This window comes from Silene latifolia, chromosome Y (assembly GCF_048544455.1).
Source record: "Silene latifolia isolate original U9 population chromosome Y, ASM4854445v1, whole genome shotgun sequence".
In the NCBI taxonomy this organism is placed as follows: domain Eukaryota; kingdom Viridiplantae; phylum Streptophyta; class Magnoliopsida; order Caryophyllales; family Caryophyllaceae; genus Silene; species Silene latifolia.
This window is the reverse complement of record NC_133538.1, coordinates 413,713,649-413,718,270: the sequence shown is the minus strand read 5'-3', so window position 1 is coordinate 413,718,270 and position 4,622 is coordinate 413,713,649.

Below are 4,622 nucleotides of genomic sequence, written 5' to 3'. Positions count from 1 at the left end.
GAAAATTCCTTGAAGGCTATTGAAGATGCTGCTAAGGCTCATTCCTTCTCTAATTCTTATCACCCTAACTTCCATGGCAAGAGACCCTTTATGCCCTCATCTTCGCCGGACTTTGCTAACGAGAAGAGGTCCCTACCATGAGATCAAGAGCCAAGAGTACAAGAGCCTAGTGGACAAGTTTCCCGTCCAAGCAACAACAACCTCAATCTGGAGAAGTCCCGCAAGTGCTTCGGTTGTAAGCAAGATTTACACCCGGAAGTTGGATGCAACAATAGACCCTTGACTTATTATCATTGTAAGAAGGCCAGACACCGCTACAATGAGTGACCCGAAAGGAAGAATGCTCCTACTCCTCCTCATGCTCCAAAAGCTAAGCCAAAAGGAACCATCTATGTCATGAGTTGAGCCGAAGCTACCGCTAATCCCGACATCTTTACGGGTATGTTTTCTATCCTTGATCAACCTTGCCTTACTTTTATCTTGTGATGCTCATCCTTCTTCTAAACTCCTTTTGTTTTATCTTCGGAGTTCCTCTCGTATCCTTCTTTCTGCCTTACCCTTGGAATTCCTTTTTGGTATTTTTTCCTCTCGACTCACCCCTGTACCTTTCCCTCCTCCTTGACAATAATTAGCTTTATTGTTCATGCATCTCCTACTCTTTTCGTTGTGCTTCCCCTTTGGATTCGAGTCTAGAGGCTTATAAAATTCCATCTTTGACATCCTTGTTGACCTTATTCCGTCATAGCTCTTTTGTTAGTTAAGTTTGGAGTCTTTTAGCGTGCCTTGTAATCGTGATGTCTAAGTTACTTTTCAATTTGGCCAATTTCTAAACATTTCAAGCTACCATTTTCGGTTCGATGTTAAAAATTTATGTTACTTTTACAAAACTTTACCTATTTTAAAAGTTTGAAAATGAAAATTTGATTTAGTTCCCTTTTTGTTCACCGAGTGTAGACTCCTTTATCATGATTTTTGATTGCTAAACCCGAGTTACTTTTAATTTTGCTCAATCTCTAACTAACTTTGATTTATTTATGATTCCTTGTCAAAATTTGCTGTTATATTTTCGAGAACTTGACTCCTTTTAGAGTTTAAAAATGAAACTTTTATTTTTTTTTTTGGCCATTGTAAAAGAAAATTTGAGTGGATTATCATTTTCATTTGGTTTTAACGCTGGTGGGATGTTCGGACTCGTTATTAAAGGTGTCTAATAACTTGTTCTACGCTTATCGGCGAATGATTTTGTTTTGAACTTGTCTTTGACTTGGAAAGTTAGTGCTCTTGTGTGCACGACAAGAGCAATTTCGTTCAATGAAGGAGACTTATACTTTTGAAAAACTCTCCATAAATGTTTCTGGAAGTATTTTGACTTTGGATTTCTGCAAATGATTTGGTATTTGGCCTTGTCTTTGATTTGGAATGTGATGTTCTTGAATGCGCAACGAGAACACTTCCGTTCCTTTGACGAGAATCTGGTGCTGTTGGAAAATTCTACATGAAACTTTTGAAAGAATTTTAATTCTCACAAAGAGTAACCTTTTTAATGTTTTGGTTGCCGATTTAAAAAAGCCCGACTTTATCTTTATAACTTTTCGTTTCCTACTTTCAAGTTTCGAGGACGAAACTTTTTAAAAGGTGGGGTGATTATAACACCCGCGAATTTTCCATTTTTAGCATTTATAATTTAATAAACCATTCTATTACTTTATTTATATTTTTAAATTTTTAAATTTAATTAATTTCATTTTAAGCATAACTTTTATAAAAAATATATTTTTAAGACTTTATTTATATAAAAATATATATATGTTTAGTCGGATAGTAATAATAGTGATAATAATAATAAATTTCGTCTTAAGTTATAGTAGATTTCAGACGTATTTCTCTCTAGCAAAAGACCATCACATTTCACATGTGAGAATAGTTTAATCTCGACCTATCCCATATCGACAATACACCCACCTACTTTTACACCTAACTAAAATAATGATTTTTGTCGTCTCACTCACTCTCATACCCACATAACCCAACCGACCAATCCCAAATCACCCACCTTTCCTTTCTTTTTCGAAAAACTCCACAGCAAAACAATAGCAACAATGCAGTAGACACAAAGCCATGAACTTCATTTTTATTCGACCTTCAAACTAAGATTTCACCTCCTTTTCTCAACCGTTTCCTTTTATTTTTGCGCCATTCTCTTCCCCTTTCCGTTCTTCAACTTTCTAGGTAAGAAAGTCCCACTCTTGTGGAGGTTTCAAAATCGACCATCTTATAAAAGTTTCAACTTTTAGCTTAAGTACTCCGTTTCCTTGTTTCTAGGTAAAGAATTTGAAGACACGGAGGGAGACTCGTACATTGTGGACCATTCACTTGAAAATTAGAGAGCTTTTGAGATAACGGTGATAGGTTACTCGACAAAGTGTCAATATTTCACCCTTTCTACTCGGTTTTTCACTCTTATTTGTCGTAAAGTGTAGTTCGTTATGCCTTTCACATGTGTGTGGTTGAATATGTGAATTTAATAGTCATTTTACATGCTTACTTGGGTATTTCCAAGGCTTGTTTCTTCCTAAGTGAATTCAGGTATAGAGGTTGGTTTTGAATGCTTGCCATCGGTTTTTCACGGGTATTATAGCTAATTTTCACGGTTTTTCTTGCGTATTGTTGTGGCAAATTTTGTGGTGGTTATTCATGTTTTAGTCGTGCTTGTTTCCGTCTCAAAGTTGCTTTAAACTCCGTCTTAATTTTGAGCTGAAATGGGGCTGCTGGGATTCGGCTTTAAAGTCGTGAGAGGGGCTGCATTGGCCCTATTTTGGGACGAGTAAATTAGTCTTTCGGGACTGTTTTTGTGCTTGCTATTTACATGCTAATATCAACATATGTGTACTCGAATTTTCTCGCTTTAAATATTTAGCCATGGACCATGTTTTACCACGGTTTATAGGGCTGTCTCACGGGTGTTTGGCAACCGTGGGTGGATGTTTGGGTGGTCTTTTGCAGGTTGTTACGGGATGTTTTGCCGGGTAAATGGAGGTTAATATGTATGGTAAAATCAATGTATATTTGCGTCTCAAGAATGCTCATGATTCCGCGTTGTGGTTTACATGTCTTATTGCTTTGGGTAAGTGTTGGTGGTGTTTGTTGGGCTGACTGTGGACTGACCGTGGGCCTGGCTGGGCTGCTGGGTGGTTGTGGTGGCTGGCCGTGGGCTGCAGCACGACCATAGCCTAGCCATGGCTCATGGTGGACACGGGTGGGTAAAGCTTATGCACCTTGAGTTCTTTGCTTTCTTCTTTTGTGGTTTGTAATGTTTATTTGTTGGGCATGTTAGGTTTTATTTGTTGGGCTCATTAGGTTTTATTGGCTTGGCTGATCATGTTTTATTTGTTGGACCAACCTTATATGTTGGAGTGGGCTCATGAATGAGTCACATGTGCTTGTTTACATTTTATCCCATAATTTTACATAACGTAAGTTATTCATTACCGCTTTTTATATTTTATGTAACCGGCATGTTTATTTATGAAATGGAATATTTATTAATATAATACAAGTATGAAAGATTTATTATAAATAATTACTCGTGAGGAGTCGTATTCTTATGATAATGCCTTTATGCTATAACTTACTGCTTGACTTATCTTTACGCCCTACTTGTGCCGATCTGCCAAGTATGTGTTTAGCTCATATTTTCCGCCTCTTTTGGACTGTCCTGCCGATTGTGGGTTCTCAACTTCTAATCTGTCGTTCGAGTCTTAGATGCGGACTGTCCTGCCGCATGTCGAATCAGGAAATGTACTGTCCCGAGAGTCTGGCCATATTTCGACTAGGACTGAGTCTTTGTGATTATCATTGTCGTCCTACCAGGGGAATTATATTTTATGAGTAGTAAAGGTCTTGCTTGGTTATAGTTATTTTCATATGTCATTCAAGGCAAGAGTTGTGCCTTATATTGTTTGGATATGAGAGTCTTGGTCCTATCGGATACTAGAGGTGAGATGCAAGCCTTCTAGTTGCGATATGATCGTCGGGATTGATGTTCCCATCCATTCTTATGGTGAGATGCAAGCCATAAGTATGAATGTGATATTAGTAGCCACGTCCCGTGCAATGTTTGTTATGAGGTTTTCAAAGTAATGGCTATGGTTTCCATTCACGTATTTTGTATTGATTGATCCCTTACTAACCTACTTCATATGATTTGGATTCTAAATCTCATATCTATGTCATGTTTCCTTGAAATGCGTGCTTTTGTCTAAATGACCGTATTCTTGTCTTTCATATTATTTAATTATCTCACATTAATAATGGAGTCTTTATTATACTAATATTGACCTATCTTGTTGCATCTCATTTAATTGTCATGTTTAAATATAGATTTTGATGTTCATGTCATTTGTAATTACCTTACATGATTTACCTATTTGAGTTCCTTGTTTTGTTTGTTTCGAAAATTTGTGGCTGGGAGAACCTTGAGTTACTCCTTACTGACTGTGGCTTTCATGTTTACATGAATGACAGGTTTGTGAATATGTATTTGTTTGGTTTAGACGTGTGAGCTAGCGATCACCTTCGATTAGTAGTTTGTTTACTAGGATTGCTTAGACTCACCCTTTATC